This window comes from Mus caroli, chromosome 8, assembly GCF_900094665.2.
Source record: "Mus caroli chromosome 8, CAROLI_EIJ_v1.1, whole genome shotgun sequence".
Classification (NCBI taxonomy): domain Eukaryota; kingdom Metazoa; phylum Chordata; class Mammalia; order Rodentia; family Muridae; genus Mus; species Mus caroli.
Genome location: NC_034577.1, coordinates 6,248,512 through 6,268,635, shown reverse-complemented (window position 1 = coordinate 6,268,635; position 20,124 = coordinate 6,248,512).

Genomic DNA, 20,124 nt, shown 5'->3' with positions numbered 1-20,124 from the left:
CATTGTCTTCCTCTAACTTTAGCATCAGTTAAGTTTTATAACTGGGTCTTTAAAGAGCTGATTGCAATATACTGTATAAACTCAGCGAGTGTGCACACCTCAGACATGTTAATTAAAAGGGCCTGCTGATATAAATAAACACATATGCCGCTGCTTATCCACCCTTTAGGGGGTCAGCAGTAGGGAAGTCCTGCTGGCTTCTGTTAATTGTTGTCCAAAATTTTAACAGGAACTGTCTAATGATCTTGTTTGGCCTTGGCCATCTGGCCCTCTAAGCTCACTTGCCAGTAAACAGTCAATTTCAGAGACACAGAAATGTGTCTTCTGATGAGCCTGGGTTTTAAGTGGCTACGTTGACACACACACACACACACACACACACACACGTGTGCACGGGACAGATTCACCATGATTTATTAGGTTAGCTGTATGCTACATTTACATGATCTTTTAGATTAAGTCTGATGTCATCAGATTTCAATGTAGCTACAAAAGGAGAGTTTTACATGTTATATAACAGCAGGGACCATTAATATTAGCATTTTATACTTCTGGTCACTGACAACTGAAAAACCACTCTGAATTTTTCTATCCGTGACTTACATATAACAATGTCATGTTTTGTATGTTACATTCACACACATATATGCACACATATGACAAAAACAAATGAAAAGATGATGTGAATGTGATAGAAAGCAAGGGGGGTATATGGAAGGCTTTGGAGGAAGAAAGGGGAAAGGGGAAATTTGCAATTGTATGTATTATATATACTCTCTGAAGAGAATTTTTTAAAAATGGGTTGTTTAATTTCCACAAGTTGGAGGGGGCGCTCTTCAGTTTTTCTTATGTTACTGATTTCAAGTCCTACGCCACTGTGTTTCATGGGGTCATTTTTATTTTTTTTTTTGTAACGTTTTGAAACAATTGAGACTTGCTCTGCGGCCTGAAATTTGACTGGTTTGGGAGAGTGCTCCACATCGGCCTCACTGGGTAACGAATTCTGTATAACTCCTTGAAGTCTAGCTCCTTATTGTATGCACCAAAAAGCTTCTTGCTTTGTGTTAGCTGCTGTCTTAAGTTTTATTTATTATTGAAAGCAGGCTGTTGAAGTCTTCAACTATTACTGTTGAGCTATTTTTATTTGTAAGTCGGCCAGTGTCTGCTCGAGTGTTGAGCTTCGGTGGAGTCATTGTGTGCAGGGACATTTGCAGTGATGACATCTTCCAGGCCAGCAGTTCCACCATTGTGGAATGCCTTCTATTACCCTTTTCTAACTTCTGGTTTCTTGTGTCGTGTCGATGTTGCTGAGGTAAGGATGCTTTGGTTTCTGTTTCCCCTGAATATCCTTATGCACTCCTCTCCATTTCTAACAACAGGTATGTGGGTGTGTATTTGGATGCAGAGTCAGTCTCATGTAGAATCATACACGGGGACCATTTTTCACCAGTTCAGCATGTCTCTTCTCTTTTGAAAGGATGAGTCCACATGGAGTATGTTCGATTTTACTACCCTTTTTCTGTATCTCTCATGTCTCCTTTTCTTCTCTGTCTTCGTTACTTCTCTGTTTTTTTGTGTGAATGTGAAAAATAAATTATGCATATGTTACATAATAATGCTTTGTGTGTAGAGATGCTGCCTGCTTTGCATAAATGTTCATGTTCTCTTCATGGGCTGCATATGCATTTCCACAGATGACTTTTAGATTCTGTGTACAGCCTTGTGCTTATGAACACATGATAACAACCATATTGATTTGGAGCACACACTGCTTACAAAATCATTGTAAATTCTGAAGAATATATTTTAAATGGTCAAAGTGGTAAGCTTTCCAAATAATTTTGTTTAGAAGATAGTAAAAAAAATCATTGAGGACAATTCTTATTTACCTTATAGCAAGTATCATAGACCACTAATCAAATTAACTAAAGTTCTTGATTGCTTTTGAATGCTTCTTCATCTTTTGTCATGTCTTGGGCATCAAGGTACAGCAATGGCTAGTGCTCCGGGTGTAACCAAGGTTAGCCATATTGCTACTGGTCGTCACAAACTCCTCATGTAAAAAGGAAAAAAGAAATGTTTTCTAACTCAGACATTTTGCTTCAGCAGTGGGGGTAAAGGCAGGAGCTTTGCGACCCCTTTGTAAACGGAAGGCTCTTACTCATCAACCCCAGAACTCTTTGGCGATGGTATGGGCTTGTTTACTCTCTGTTACGTAAAGTTGCGCATGCAGAAGAAGGGGTATGTCTGTTTGCAGTTTTAACATTCAGTATCTCAGTATCTCCAGTGTGAATGGAGGTAGGCGGCTGCCCTCACGCTACCTTGAATGTCTCCCTGGTGACTCACTTCTGTGGTGTACGGGAAAGCCAGAATGTTATTGAGACTAGCTCTGTAGAGCATCTAAAATGTGATGCTCTGGGTCAAATCTGCATCTCAATGTGATTTTTAAGGATGCTTGAAGGAGGGTGAGTTACACAATCCTCTCTCAGACATCCCACCAGCTGACAAGCCCCTACTGCTCCACGTGCTTGTTGAGACGACAGGATCTGCTCTGATTCAGCAGTCTGCTCCTAATGTGCAGGAGTGACATCAATGGGAAACTTAGAGTGTGTTAGTAAGAGATTGGTCCAGTGTGAGGCAATCCTTCAGAGTGCAAATGAGAAAGAACCACACTATTATGGACACGGCAGTACAGATGAGAGGTGAACATTCAATTAATTCAGCCATTAAAGATACAGGGGCAAGCACTCACTTCTACAGCCTCATATCTTAGCCTCCGTCCTGGCTGGTTTTGTGTGTCAACTTGACACCACCTGGAGTTATCACAGAAAAAGGAGCCACCATGAGATCCAGCTGTAAGGCATTTTCTCAATTAGTGATCAAAGCAGGGAGGGCCCAGCCCATTGTGGGTGATGTCATCCCTAGGCTGGTGGTCCTGGGTTCTATAAGAAAGCAAGCTGAGCAAGCCAAGGGAAGTAGCTGGGTAAGTCACATCCCTCCATGGCTGGTGCATCAGCTCCTGCTTCCTGACCTGCTTGAGTTCCAGTCCTGACTTCCTTTGGAGATGAACAGCAATGTGGGAAAGTGTAAGCTGAATAAACCCTTTCCTCTCCAAATGGCTTCTTGGGCATGATGTTTGTGCAGGAATAGAAACTCTGACTAAGACAGCCTCCAAGTGAACTTCCCTGGAACAATCTTTAATTGTTAATTTATATGTCAAGTGCTAATTGATAATTTCCTTCTCAGTCACATGCCGCATCCCATCTGGGATTTCCATACCCAAAGCTCCAGCTACTATGTGCACCCTCTAGGTCTCTACGGCAGGATAACATTTGTGATGTCCCCTGCATGTTCTTGGCTAACTTAAGAGAGTAAGGTACCTGATACCTGTGAGTGGGGTAGATGGAACAGCCTTAGACAATACCATGGCGATTATTCTAAAATGAATATAGCTTTTGAAACATACAGGAGAACTCTTTAGCTACAAGTACCCGAGACTGTGTGAGTTTGCTCATTAGCTCAAGTGGAACGCATACACCCAAGAATCATTACCTTCTCAGCACTTTCAGTTTTTCTGTCTATTTTAGTCTCCAAATTATTGTTTTACCTCAGTTTTCAGGCAATACCACTGCTTCACTGATAGATGTTTTTACATACACTTTAATTATAAATTAAATTATAAGTATAACTTATATACTATTTATAATTTATACATAATTATATATAATATAATTATGTTATTTTTTATTGAATTTAAAATAATTTAAAATTACATTATTATATATTTTATCATTTAGTTATATATAAATCACATAAATAAATATATACTAATATATAACATATACATATAAAATAAAATATAAAAGTAATATGATATAATTTAACACAAAATAATAAAATGATAATATATCAAATTATATATTATATATTATTGTTATTCATAGTAAATATATTAAACATAATTTTATGCATTATTATTGATAATATAAATTATAATTTAAATTATAAATATAGCGGCATGAATTTATCAAGGCGTGGGCAAAATATTTCTTGAGCAAAGAGTGTTGTTTATACCACTCCCACTGTAGAGTCCTTTCCTGGACCTGCCACCCGGAACCCCACCCAGCACAAGTGTGGACTGGCCTCTGGAAATGGTGATTCCTCTTTTTGCATGGTTTCTAATTTTTGAAAGAACATTGCTTTTTGCCAAGTTATGTGGAACCAATAATTCTGCTGATTCTTACCCAGGCACTCTTCCTCCTGCAGCATGGTTTCCAGGGACTTTGTAAATCATAGCTTGGTGTGGAAAACTGTCTGCTGTTTTGAAACTATCTTTATTTAATCCAATAATAATTGCATAGGCTGTAAAGCTAGCTTTGAAGTTGTTTAAATCCAACACTTGAAAGTACTTATTTTCTTTTTCCATTGTCATCACTTGCGAGAAATTAGGGGATGACGTGCTAACGAAACTTGCTCTCGATAGGAGGTTTCTTTCCTCCTGAAAATCACAAAACTCCTCTGTACACTTTGATCAAATGTCTCAACAACAATGTCTCGTGTACGTTTGTTATGATAGTCGGCTCTTTTATGTGTAGGAGTGGCTTGCCCTCCTCATATGGCTGCGCATCAACTGAATGCAATGCCTGGGGTCGCCAGAAGAGGTCACTGGATGCCCTGGAATGGGAGTTACAGACTAACTGTAGGTGCTTGGAATCTAACCCAGGTCTTCTAGAAGAGCAGCCAGCACCCTTGACCGCTGATTGCTCGCACTGGCTTAACCACACTCTTGTTGCCAACTACAGTTTTAAAAACTGCCTTGGAATTTCTCTCTCTCTCTCTCTCTCTCTCTCTCTCTCTCTCTCTCTCTCTCTCTCTCTTTTCTTCCTCTGCTGCTGAGAACACACGTTGTACCAAGGACAGTGCCTCTCTCGACCCTCTGTTCTTCCACGTTTTTTCTTGTGTTTCCCCCACCCCCACCCCAACCTTCCTCAGTTCCTGCCATTTCTAGGATTCAATCAACTTGTGGTCTTTGAATTCATTGCTCTGTCTCTTAAACTTACTCTGTTTTATTTTACTCTGCTTAATTTTATATTTAGTACCCTGTGGTTCATTAAAAATAACACAAAGCATTGCAGACCTCCAACTCTCCTATATAATTCAATTACCTCCTTGAGGACACTTAAGGGAATTAATTTACATTCTTCAATTATCTCTTTCATAAATCTATTTCGCCTGGCATCTGTGGTTCTATTTATCTTCTTTCATGCAGCTTGGTTCTGGGGTTTTCGTTTGTTTGTTTGTTTGTTTGTTTTTTAGTTTTTAAAACTTCTGTTTTACTTTGTTTTCTTTTTTGAGAAATTGTCTCACTAGATGGGTCTGTGTAGCTCAGACCCCACCATCCTCCTGCCTCAGACTCCCAGGCACCAGGATGACAGACTCCTGCCTCAGGAGGACAGGCGAGTACTGTGGTCTTTAAATGGCTTTGGGCTGGGCTGGGCTGGGCTGGGCTGATAGATTTCATTCAAAGCTGGGTTGTTTTGAAGCTTTGGGATTGGGTGGAGGGCTTCCAAGGCAGCATGGAAACGTTGGGCTACGCCTTTCCCTTACTGTCTTTGAAGCCAGTGCTCCCCAGCTGTGCTCCTCTTTCTTTTGAGGTGTTGATGGAGATTTGAAACACATGTACAAATGGCTGTCGGTTATTTTGCCTGTGGATCAGTTTTCAGCACTTTGAACACTGCCATCATTCTATGGCCAGTAGTCTTTTCTCACAGCAAAGCAGCAGAAAGAGCCCCCAGGAACCATTGCCTTTCTCAAATTCTCCAGCCCTGGACCTGGTCATCCCGCTCTGTGCTCCACTTTACCCCAGCATAACATAAGCCTGATAGTATCTGTGGCCTCATATGCATTTCACAGGCCTTCTGTCTTCTGTCTCGACAAGTTCTTTAGCACGGGCTGGGCTTCCCCTGAGCCACCAGTTTTGAGGCAGTGAGCCCTGCCTGAGAAATTCTAAAGTAAATTTTGACTGGTTTTATACCTGCCTTCTCGGTGACTGATAGATGATGAGAGGAAGTTAGGTTATAAAGGTATGGATGCTTCTACAGGACTATTTTTACCACCATACAGCAATAATAATAAGCCTATATGTCATTTATTCAGGGTGCTAGACACTCAGCTGTCTAAGCAAAGCGATGATCCTGCCTCATGCGACAAAGCAGACCAGAGAAAATCCACCAGACACAGACAAATGCTCGGGGACACCCAAGAACTTTGCGACACCCCCTGCAGATCTGAAGTGACATGGCCAGAGATCAGGGATGTGTTTACTAAAGCAAACATTTAAAACAAGTAGTAAATAATTCTAAGAGCAGGTTTATAAATATAATTCTAGGTGAATGCAGGGTTAGCTCAGTGGATAAGAGCACTTGCTGCTCAATCATGAGAGCCAGAGTTCAGAGGCTATCGTTCATGGTAAAAGATGACCACTGTGATCTCCATGCACAGAGTGTGTGTGGGGGGGTGATCTGTGCACATGAGCATGTACACACACACACACACACACACATAGACACACATACACAGACACACACTCAGAGACTCACACAGACTCCCCCTACACACACAGACAGAGACACACACAGAGACACACACACAGACTCACACAGAGACACAGACACACACACAGACCCCCACTACACACACAGAGAGACACACACACACACACACACACACTTACATATACAGCCACACACACAGACATACACACAGACACAAAGACCCACCCACCCACAGACACACACAGACAGAGACACACAGAGACACACACACAGAGACACACAGAGACACACACACACAGACTCACACAGAGACACAGACACACACAGAGACATAAAGACACACACAGACATACACAGACACACACAGACACAGACACACACACACACACATGGATATATCACAGATGACATTTGTATGCATCAAACACACAAACATAAAACAAGTAACAGAATAAAACACATATATTTTAATAAAGAGAAAGATGATGTGAAAGTTCAGCTAAATGCTTAAAATCTAGTTTTTAAAAATGGAAATCTACTTCTTAATTTTTTGAGAATTTATATGCACACATACAATGAAATATGATTATATTCACCTCACATTTCCCCTGCTATCTCCATTCATGTCTCCAATGATATGACCCTCCCAAATGTAAATGTTTTTTTTAATTACCTATTGAATCTAGTTAGTCTTGCTCATATGTGCATGGAGCAAGGGAAACCACATGCACAAAAAAAGAACGATTCTCCTTTCTAATCTAATCACTGCCAATAGCGTGTCAGGAGGGAGTGAGACCCAGAGACCATCTTGCCTTGATAGTGTGCAGATAGCCATCGCTGCTGGTGGGGTCACTGACTGTGATAGGCACATCATGACCAGAAGACCTCACACCGCTCTTCCCCATCCTCTGGCACTCACACTCTTTCTGTCTGGTCTTCTCTGTTGTTCCCAGAGCCTTGGTGGTGGTGGTGGGGTTAACATCAATGTCCACTGACAGCTGAACTCTCAGTCTATGTCCTTCCAAGCCACAGGATTGACCAGGATTACACTAACATGTGTGGCATTATCTCCTGTGAAGCAGGTCCCAAATCCCACCAGAAAGCAGTTGCTATCCCATAATAGTTATGACACTCTTGGGCAGTAGGCACATCTTGTCTGACAGCTCAGTGTTGCAGCATGCAGGGCCCAGCACTTGGTAAGACTGCTGATGTGATGTGTCTGCCAGAGGCCTGCACAGCACCTTCTGAGACTATGAAAGCTAGCCAGAAGGATGGATGTTTCCTGGTCAGCTTGGGTTTGATTTCTTTATGTCCTGTAGCCAAAATGTGTGTGCCTACAGCACTAGGCTCTTACCATGTATTTAGGGTTGTTAGCCAAAGGCAATGGCCTGTGTCAATTTTAAAGTCCACTGGGGCCTCTCTGGCCAATAACTCACAGGGAGGTAAATTACTCTCTGTAGTGTGATTTTCATTTAATAACCCGTGTTTCCTGTGAAGGGCATTGCACTGGCTGGTTTTGTGTGTCAACTTGACGCAAGCTGGAGTTATCACAGAGAAAGGAGCCTCCCTTGAGGAAGTGCCTCCATGAGATCCAGCTGGAAGGCATTTTCTCAATTAGTGATCAAGGTGGGAGAGCCCAGCCCATTGTGCTGGTGCCATCCCTAGGTTGGTAGTACTGGGCTGTATAAGAAAGCAAGCTGAACAAGCCAGAAGAAGCAGCTCTCACATTAACATGGACACTAATCAGGCCAGCCTCGCAAAGCACACTCGGCTGTATCATTGAGGGACAGCACTGAGAATGGATGGCTGTATGGCCCAACTTGTTCTTAAATGCCATGCGGAAGTGCATACAGTGCACTTGTTTACACACACACACACACATACACATACACAAATAACAAAATAACAAATGTGATCACTACTCATTGTATAAAATTTTTAGGAGAGTATGGAGAAAATAGTCATTTTTCATTCTTACTAGTAAAAATAGTGTTTACCATTTAGTACTTCATCTTCTAATATTCTATATCCATCTATCATCTCTATCATCTATCTATCTATCTATCTATCTATCTATCATCTATCTATCTATCATCTACCTATTTATCTTTTTATCTATTTATCCATCTATCGTCTACCAATCAAGATATCTATGTTTATCTACGTATATGTTTGTCTATATATCCCTCTATATGTCTCTCTCTATAGATATACATACACATATAGACCCACATACACACACATTCATACACACACAGACACACACACACAGACACACACACACATACACACACACATATGTATGATAGGCAAAACTAGAAGTAGAAATGCTAAATGGCAAAATTTACTTTTTTCTGCTAGCAATAAAAATGATTATTTTCTTCATACTCTCCTAAAAATGTTCTACAGTGAGTTATCACATTTATTATTGAAAAATAGTATTTTAAACAGAAAGAATACCAGCTACCCTATTATCATCTTTTCTGATTTTTTATGAGCTGTCAGAGATTGCTTGCTAACTGCTTCTAAAGTTGATATTCTTTTTTTTTTTAACTAGGGTTAGCATTTAAAATGAATTATATCAATAATGTGGATATTAATTTGTTGTAAAGTACAGAAGAGGGTGCTCCTGGATTGAAAAACTTCACAGCAAGGAGAACAAGAAACCAGGAATTTCCTGGCATGTGATAACCATGGCTCATATTTGGTCAATCGGTTAGGTTGCCCAGCAGAGCTACATGGCAAGACCTTATTGCTAAAGGCACCTTGTGCACTAATTTCAAGATACACAGAAATCAAACTGGACTTTAGCAGGGAATGTCCTCCCTGCTGGTTGGTTTCCATGGTAATGGAATGGTCTATGAAAACCACTGGAGTAGAAAAGGCATCAACAGTCTTATGTATGGATCCTGTTTGCTACACAAATGAACTGCTAGCCAAGCTGTGTCTATTGTTGCAACAATGGTACAAGTGTTACAGGAATAACCAACTGCTTTCTGATTGTATTTGAGGCTTAGTGTTGCCATGTAAAGTCCGAGACACAGAAGGTCATAGGCCCTATAGGGAAAGCTACTGCTATGGTTTTGCTAAATGGATGTGTTGTATCTATCAAACTTCCTCTTAAATATTTATATTCATATCTATAAATTAGTGCAGCTTTGGTCACACAAGCAATGGGCACTGGTTGTTGCAGGTACTCGGAACTGGTTAAGATGCCAGGAAGAAGCCACCGCTGAGTATTCAGTTCTGAACGGAACATCTACCACTTCAAGGGTCAAGGATCATCCTTGAAGAAGGGTTAGGAAAGAACGTGAGAGCCATTGCACTCATGATCTTAACAGCAGCAGTGATTAGCTGCACCAGACAGGTGCAAGATTGGGCCCATCAACATTTCAGCCATGAATGGAAAGTGGCTTACATCATTAGTCATAGCCCTCTGAAACTATAAGCAAGCCTCCAATCAAATGCTTTCTTTTATAAGTCATTTTGGTCATAGTGTCTCTTCACATCAACAGAAAAGTAAGTATCGCACCACCCTTCAAGAACTTTGACTTCTTGACTTCTCACTGAAAAGAGTTGGTGACATGGAGAAAAAGATGTTATGTGATTGCTCCATTGAAACTCTGATCTCTTACCTTTTAACTTGGTTCATAATCGTGAAAAATGTGTGCCTTCAATCACCGTGCAGACTGGATGGAGTCTGACAGTCTGAACTGATGCTGTACACAGGGCTCAAAATGGATCCCGAAACTTTGGACATTGGTGTTCATACATAACTTTCTGGAGACAGTCTGCCTCTAGGACAAAAGGGTACTCAGAACCCAAGGAGCCCCAGTAAGGGAACAATCTTCTGCACCCCTCCCACATACAAATTGATCTTTACTTATTAAACAAAGCGATGTTTATGCTGTTTCAAGAGAGAATGTCACTTTCAAGCTGTCTTGTTTCCTTTGTCAGTACTTTTACACGATAAAAATCCCTATCTCCATGTCTCCCTTGGGCGGTCCAAAGGTCTCCAGATGTAGAGAGGAGAGGGCAATAAAGAAACAAAGTGGTGTAAACCAAGTACAAGAAACATGCAAGAAATGTGAAGTGATGTAAACCAAGAAGAAGAAACATGTAAGAAATGCCAGTGGTGTACATACAGAAGCACACAAGTGCACAGCAGAAGGGGTGTGGATCCCATGGAAGAAATAACCAAGGACAGTGTTCAGTGTCATCTCAAGACTTAGAACGGAACCAGGGGGAAGAGAACATAGGACAGAAAATAATGTGAGGTTGCTGGACACTTCTAACATTTCTCTTTAATTAAAATTCATTTTCTTAACTTGAAAAACAGCACATTACCAAAAAAGAAAAAATCTCAAAAAACTCCATGTAAATATAGTCACTGTGAAACACTCTTGTGTCTGTTTTCTACACTCTGTCACAGTCTGATAGCACACTGAGTTACATACACCTGTATTTCTAACCCTCTCTCTGTAGTTGGATGTTACGTTACTAGCTGCCATGGTTAATTCTGATTGCCGACTGATGGGCTTTAGAATCACTGTAGAAACCCTGGTGTCACTGGAGAAGTCTGGGTGTCTGTGACTCCTGAGAGGCTGACTGAGGAGAGAAGGCCCACCCTGGGTGTGGGCAGCACCGTCCTGTGGACTGCCATCCCAGGCAGAACAGGGAGGAGACAGGGAGCTGCACACCAGCATTTACATCTCTCTCTACTTCCTGACTGCACACAACAGGACCAGCTGCCTCGTGTTTCTACTGCTGGGCCCTTCCACCTAGGTGGACTGGACCCCTTTAAGCATAGCCTTTGGAGTGACTGCTACCACTCTAGTCTGCTTTGTTTCTTCTGATTGGTCCTTCCCCTCCCCCGTTTTCTGTAAGCATATGGGTTACTTTAAAGATTAGAAAATTTAAATATTAGCTGACTGTAGTGGTGTTTGCCTTTAACATCTGTTCTTGGGAAGCTGAGGAAGAACAACATGGTTTACCAGCCAGTCAGGGACTCCTGGTAAGTTTCTGGACATCCATAGCTACAGAGTAAAGGCTTTTTTTCTTAAAAAAAAAAAAAAGAATATTCTAAAGCCTCTGTCATATTCATAATTATGACACAGCCCTAAGCATTCATTTGACATTCAATGTATAGTTAATGAATCAATGATTTTTGTAAATGAATAAATTTTTCATTGAGAGAAACATTTCTAAGGAAAAATATGTAATTTTTCATCTCACATTATGCCACAAGTTCTGATATCGTGCCTTGTAAAGCTTGTACACGCACTGTGTCTGGATAGAGCCGCACGGTGCCTACCCTGCTGTCTGCTGTGGTGGTCCTCTCCATTCTCTTCGGGTTTTAATGGTTTTGCAAAATGGAATTGCAGTGGGATGCAGATGGCAATCAAATAACCTTGAAGGAATTCAAAGTGTGGCAAGAAAGAGAAGTGGGCTGTGCAAATTTTGTTTACTATAGGTAAGGGATGTAATGTACTGGGGTTGCCTTGGAGGTTAAAACATCTGCAAACACTAAGAACTGAGTTCAGATTCCTGGAACCCAAGAGGAAGGTGATCATGGTGTCTCCAGCCTGTAAGCCCAGTTCCTGGGAACAGAGGGAGACAAACAGACGCAGTCAAATCTTAGGGTCTTGTTGGTCAGTCAGTGTAGCCAAAACAAAACCACCACATCACCAAAGAACTCCCAAACAGCTTAAAGTTCAGTCAGAGACCCTCCCTATACACAGTCACACATACGCAGACACGAATGCAAATTTAAAACAAAAAGTGCTAGGGAGGAAAAAGAAGAAGCTATGGTTTGAGGGAAATATTGTGTTTCTTGTCCAGTGTTAGCAGAGACAGACTGCGCCCATCACACCCGAGTTAAAGTCATTTGAACTGGGTCAAAGTTCAGTGAGGCTTCTCTCTAAGGTCTAGCCTCATCAAATGTGAGAACAGAATTGGGAAATATCTTGAAGACCACATGCAGTGTTGTTTGTTTGAATAATCTGGAAAGGAGTAACATAGAGCAGGTCACCTTCACATCTGGACAGTTACCACTCACCACCATCATTTATTAATTTTACTTTTATTGCCAAGATATGTCTGACATTCACCTTGACTTACAAAGTTTATCGTTACAACCCGTGGACAGCAAACGGAAGAATATCTACACAGCATAGAGTTGTGGTTGTAAATGTGGCCAGAATTTTTAGGCCTCTTAAGCAATCAGAAGAAAAAAAAATGTACCAACACACACAAACAACACAGACAATGTGTTAAAAATAATTTTAAGAAACAACCCAAACAGAAAGAAGACTAACATAAAACATAAACGCAAATCCAAGAACAGCCGCTTTTATCACATCCAGACACCAATTATTTTAAGCCATCTATTGAAAGAAAACCATGCCCACATGGGATCAAAACACAAAGCACAGCTGCTTAAGTAAGCCATAAAGCAAACTGACTCAGAGTGATCAGGTGGGCGGAGCTTGCCAAGTACAGAAGGAAGCCAAACGCGCGCGTGTGTGTGTGTGTGTGTGTGTGTGTGTGTGTGTGTGTGTGAAGGTCAGCTATTTAGCTCAGAAGCCCAGACACCAAAGGGGCGGCAAATACTGAGAACTGTAGGCTTTCCAGACCGACTTACAAATTATACTTATGCACCAGAGACACGCCACGGATGTCAGCAGCTTCTGCCCAGCGACTGCCCATTCATGCTGTCTGTTCTCCACTTCCAGGGAGATCCGGATTTCTTCACGTGTTAAGCCCCGCCCAACATGAGTCACGTGCCCATAAAATGTCAGAAGGATGTGAGGTCATGGGATGCATCTATGCCTGTTTCTTGAGGGCAGCACAGCGGCTGTTCTGCATCTGTGCCTCCATTCTTGAGAGAAGAGGACTGTGCAAACCTGCTTGGCCCGGGATGCCAGGCAAGATAATCTGGCAGCACACCCATCTTTCACTGCCATCTGTGAAAATTTCATAAACATAATCCTCCATGAAAAATTAAGTTATACAAAGTCATGATGAAGTCTATTAAAGTAAGACAAAGTAGGTCACCTTCGATGGGTCATTGACTGGTTATGATTCTGCTCTCTCCGGTATCATCGTACGACTGAGACCTGACACATTGGTGGGGCAGAGAACTAGCTGAAGAGGGATTAGTGTGCGCCTATCCGTTCCACTGTCACTCACAGTGTGTCACAATCCTGATGTCATCGTGGAGATATTTACACCAAGGAGTTGGCATCTATTACAACCATAGGGTTGCTGAATTTTTCTCCCCGAAAGCTGATTTTCAAACATTAGATAATAGTCTGTTATTTTTCTGTTCAATGGAAACTTTTGCTGACCAGTATAAGCTAAGAAGGGTATTATCATCAAAATCACCAGAATGAAAACTCGATTCTCTAAGAGACCCCTGATCCTTAAGTAAAACCATCCAACGGTCACTTTCCCCTCTGTGACATATTGTCAGATCTCAGATGTATACATACATTAATAGGGACTAGCTGTGAGGAAAACTCAAACAAACATTTTTAAAGTGGTTCTATGACCCTTGGCCTGACTTGTCACAGTAATACATTTACTTTTTCTAAATGTGCTTACTTAAATTCAATTGCAGGTTAACTGTCTGGGCACATGCTGTTCTAGAGCTGTTCTGTACCCAGTCTTCTAAGAAGTGCTGTTGTTTAGGAACCAGATGTTAGAGCAGCATAAAAGGCCATTCAGGGGAAAGCTGCTACCTCCAAGCCAAGAGGATGGGGTCTCTGGGTGAGCACATGCCTTGTCTGGTTCACTAAGAGTCAACATGGTTCTGCAGGTTAATTCTCCAGCCAAGGGACAGCCCCTTAGAAAGGTATATTAACCAGAAGCTATGCTAAAGAGATTGGGGGAGCCTTTCCCTTAATGAGACAATGGGTTTTTCCTTCACAGAACAGCAGTTCCCTGGCACAGCCCTACAAACCCCTACAGGGTTCAGTTAGGTCAGGCCCCCTTCCTGAACCATATTTTCCCCCTTTCTGTTTCTTTCTTTCTGATGCTGCACAGGGTCTAAGTCTGTTTTCTGTCTGGCATGGTAGGTGTCCTTCCTTATTATGTAGCTGCTTGTCTGCCAGGTGACTGAGCTCTGTGTCAACTGCATTTAAACGATGTGACTTCTCCCTTCTCTCTTCTACTCCGGACAGCTGCTATGATTTGACGTTTGGTTTCCTTTGTGCTTCTCTTTTAAACACTAATAAAATTGTCCTCAAGCTAAAAAAAAATAGGAGAATGAACAAAATTGTATACCTACATTTCATTATATTACAAGATGACACACACCTTTAATCCCAGCACTCGGGAGGCAGAGGCAGGTGGATTTCTGAGTTTGAGGCGAGCCTGGTCTACAGAGTGAGTTCCAGGACAGCTGGGGCTACACAGAGAAACCCTGTCTCAAAAAACCAAAAAACCAAAAACCAAAAATCTGTAACGTTAATTTTTATTTCTTTCTACACTTTATTGTTTTTTTAAATATTCATTTTATCATTTTTACTTAAGAATTGATGTGTCTTTGTGTGGGGATATGAACATGGGAGTGTAATGTCCCCAGAGGCAAGGGGCATCAGATCCCCCCCAGAACTGAAGTCACAGGCAGTTGCGAGCTTCCTAACTGTGAGTGGATGCTAGGAGTCAAACTCGGGTTACCTGCAAGAGCAATGCGTGCTCTGAACCGCGGATATAACTCTCTTGTCTTATTCTTTTGGTTATTCAATAAAAACCTTATTTTTCCCAGTCCGCATATAGAAAGAACATTGGGGCTGTAGATGGATGAGCCATGACTTCTGACCTCAGAAAAGCCAAACTCCAGTTCATGCAGACACCAAGTGGGGTGATGTGAACGGAGAGTGGCCTGTGGTGCACACGCGCAGCATTGAGGGTGCCGCAGCCTTGCACCCTCTCTTCTGTCTGTCTTTTACTTCTTCCCTCTCTTTCCTCTCTCTTCCTTCGCTCTGGTGTTTGTCCTGTTCCCGGTGAACAAGTCCATCCGAAGTGTACTTTGTTATCCTCCTTCAGTGACTTCACAGGGCGCTGGGAAAACAAAGCCAATTTTAGCATCAAAGGATATTTTCAAGTATTTTTCTCCACTAAGCAAGCTGTAAGAATCTTCAGCTGTTGTGTTGCCATGGTGAATGGAGTTGAAGCGATATTTCTAGTCAGAAATGAAAATCTATAAGGCAAATGCTAATATGGAATAAGCTCTCAGCGTCGGGCTCAGTGCACTGGGTCTAATCGATGACTCTGCCTTCTCTGCACACACAGGAAAAAAAAAAAAGCAGTGAGCCTGGAGGACAGAGGTTGCTTTGTTTCTCTTCCCTGTGAGTCTCTTTTCAATAAAGGAATACATTAGACCTTTTAAAGAACGCGCTTAAAGCGTAAATTTGAGATAAAAATCAGCATACTCATAGAACTCCATTTTCTGTGAAGTTTATAAAAAGTTAACTTTAAAAATGGAAATGTAATGAAAAGAAAAATGTCACTACAGTGTTACTGTGACACGGGCCAAGCTGCAGCGAAGCACAGGTAGATCGGACTGTAGACACCCAGGAAGGACAAGTAAGGTGATGTAAACGGAGAGTGCACTGTGGTGCGCACGCGCGGCTTGAGGGTGCCGCTGGCTTGCACCCAGGAAGGATAAAGGTTCAAAGAGCGGTGAACGTGGAAGAAATGTGGAAACTGTATTGAGACATAAGACGCTCTAGTGACTCCAAGAAAGAAGTCAAGAGTGCCAGCAGGAAATGAGGCTCAGGGGGTGGAGGGCATTTGCAAGAGGGCTTCATTTGGTTTGCAGTTCTGTCTTCTTAGTGGTGCCTTTCCTAATCAAGCTCTCAACAGTAATGAAGCCAACCGAGCAGGTTCCCCTCGTACCACCATTGTCTCCTGCACTGTCTCACGGACCTTTGTCTCTCCATGGTCCTAGGTGTCTCAGTTCTTGTGACGGCTGCCTGTAGGGAGCTCCATGTTTAGACCTAATATTTAAGTGTGTGCTCACCTCACGTTTTTAAGAGGTGTAAATTAAAAGTGTACACGCTTTCACAAGTGGAGACCATGGTTCCACACCATCTGTTTGGGCGGCTTTTCTGCTGCTATAGACCATTGGGAAGTTTCTCCTGAGTGTCAGTCCTCAGCTTCTAATCTGTATTTCACTGACCAGAATGAGGGCTGCTCTGCAGGCTGGTTCCTAAGAAAACACAAAGTCCGACGTTTCTGCCTGTTTTCCTTTTTTTCCCATTTCTGTCTTTTAAATCGCCATTATCTTAATTGTATACTGTGTTTGCTTATTGGGGCTGCCTCACAGCAAAGGACCCATGTAGACCGGTGACTTAGATGGTAGAAATTATCTTCTCATATTTATGGAGTTTTATCTTCATCCTTGATGAAGGGTGGAATTATACATATTACAAAGAATTGCTTTAAAATATGAAAGCCACGGGGAAGCTGTTGCAGAGGCTCTGGAGGGATCCTGCTTACTGGCTGGATCATTGCGGCTTGCCTAACCCGCTTTCTTATAGAACCCAGGACTATTGCCCCAAGAATGGCCCCATCCACAATGGGCTGGGCCTTCCAAATCAATCACTAAGAAAATGCCCATAACTGGTTATGGAGGACCCATAAGATCCTTATGGTTCAAGTGAGGTTCCTTCCTTTCAGATAACTCTAGCCTGTGTCAAGTTGACATCAAATTACCAAGCATACCATGCTTCCACATTACCAAGGCTAATGTAAAAATTCCCCTTAAACAAGTATGCATGTGTGTGTGTGTGTGTGTGTGTGTGTGTGTGTGTGTGTATGCACAGACAGGACAGTGATGCATTTATAGACTTGTCATTAAAAGCTAAGTATGGAACACCTTAGTTGCAGGCTTCTCCGTGACGCAGAGCCCTGCACCAGAGCAGATGTTTCACTAAAAGTATATCTGGAGGCCCAGGTGCTGATGGCTGCCAGTTCCTCTCAGAACATTTTCTGTCTTAGCCATGAATCACGGCCCACGTGTGTGCTTCCAAGTTATTGGATGCTGGGGAAGATAAAACCTTCAGTGTATAATTTCAACTGTGTGGTAGCAGAATTCTTATCATATCCAACTTAATAGTTAACTAAATATTCTATTCTGATGGGACACATGTTCTTTAAAATCTCTACCCATTCTCTTGAGACATGGCTAAAGGGGTTCCACCTTGCAGGCATTGCAGAGTTGGGTATATTTTATGTCTCACCCATTGATCCACCCTTATCTTTGAAAATTCCCTTTCCCTAGCTGAATAGTGAGATGCTGCTCACTGCATGAATGAGTACAAAGGAATACAAGAAAAACAAAAACAAAACAAAACAGAAATTAAGCAGTATTGGGCCAATGATAAGAAATTTCCTCATGAATATTGTAAATGGTTGTTTTTTCAATGAAAGTAAAATATTGAATCCGGAACAAACCTTTCATGGAACTACGGCTGCCTGCCTCTGGTGTTCACCTGAACCACAGAGAAAGAAGCCATGCGCACCGTGCAGAATGGTGTGCGTGATGTGATTCTTCTGCTTTCTTTTCTTTTTAAAATTCTCCCAGGCGATCCCCTTCCCCTCAACTGTGATTTCCTCCCAGTTTCATGAGTTCTCTTTTAATACCTAAGTCATTGCAACATTGATGATACTCTGTCATGCTTGCAGACAGGAGTCTAATGTGGCTGTCCTCTGAGAGGATCCACCCAGCAGCTGACTCAGACAGATGCAGAAACCCACAGACAGACAGTGGACAAGCTTGGCAACTCTTATAGAGAAATAGGTGGAAGGATTGTGGGCCCCCAAGGGGATGGAACTCCACAGGAAGACCAACAGAATCAACTAACATGGACCCTTGGGGCTCTCAGAGACTGAACCACCAACCAAAGAGCATACATGGACTGGACCTAGGCTTCCCCACACATATGTAGCAGGTGTGCAGCTTGGTTTTCATGTGTGTCCTGAACAACTGGAGAAGGGGCTATCCCTAAAGCTGTTGCCTGTATGTGGGATATGTTCTTCTAGCTGGGCTGCCTTGTCTTGGCCTCAGTGGAAGAGGATGTCCCTAGCCCCACAGAGACTTGATGTTCCAGAGCAAGAAGATACCCAAGGGGGAGGGCACCCTCTTAGAGGAGAAGGGGAGAGTGAATGGGGGAAGAAATGTAGGAGGGGGTGACTGGAAGGGGGGCAGTGAACGGGATGCAACGTAAGTAAATAAAAGAATAAGTTCATTAATTAAAACGTGTAAAAAATAACTCATTGAATCTGTTTAATTTTGCCTATATATAAGTGGGTGTAGGGGCCACCTATTGGGTCATGGGTAACTTGTCGGGGGCTGAATCCTTAAATAAAGCTGATTCTAACCCCCTTCCCCAGCGGCCGTCCATTGCCAATAGCTTCCAGCTAAGGGTGGTACTTCATGGCCACTTCCTTACACCATTCTGATTTTGCCTGGCTTGATCTTGCACAGAATATTTTCCGTGCTCTCACAAGTGTTGTGCTTCATACGTGCACCTGACCTAGTGTAACAAGGAACTGCTATTTTGCTGTGGCTATTTTCCACTTTTGTGTCTTACAATCCTACCACCCAACCTTCACACAAAATCTCGATGTCCAGCATTTCTGGCTAAAGTTTATAGATCGATGTTTAAGAAAGCCTGAAAATGTAGTGTTTTGAGGCATATAAAGGCTGTATGCTGTGCACTAGATACCTTCAGCCATGTCTACATTAGGGAGAGGCTATGAATCTACTGTTTCACTGAAAAAAACCTGTACATAAACGTAGCCCCAGGTAGGGAGTCAACAGTTTACAATGAAGCAGATCAGCCAAATGGTTTGGAGTTTGAAGTAGAGTCGCTCAGAGTTTCCAGGGAAGAATTAACAGAGGAACCTCAGAGAACTATTTGTCCCCAATTAAACAAGCACATTTAACTATCTACCCTGCGCTTAGGAAGTACAAGCACTGAGTGTCTAATAAGAATGAGGCATACTGCTTGAGAAGAGGACTAGACAGCATCCAGGTTTCTCTTGTTAGGAAATTCACCTGAGACAGGAAAGCCTGCTTCTAAAATGAGCTCGGGAAAACCTGGTTTGAATAATAAATTCAGTTTTCTGAGACACTCTGATAGACTAGATTGCTATGACTACTTCGGAGTCTGGGGCACATTTGTAGGCATCTAAAACCTGGTTATTATATATTATCAAAAGCTATGATTATCTAATATTAGATTATGTGCTGCTGTTGTATATTGTGTTCTACATTTCCCAGGTTCTCAGACCTCATTGCTTCCAAAAGCCCCTTTCACAGTCTGACGCCTCGGAGAGCGCTCCCTCATGGAGCTAAATGGAAACAGCACACTAGCAGGTTAGGTCAGGAGACATTAAAGAATTTCTGTCTACTTTCCTCTTACTATATTGTCCAGGAGAATGACAGGATCTCAGCATTAGGATGAAATGCAGGCATATTTTTAAGGGCAATTGTTCTGTCTGATGTGTCTTGTGAAGGCAACGAGTGTTTGAAGGCCAAGGGGGAGAATTTGGCAGC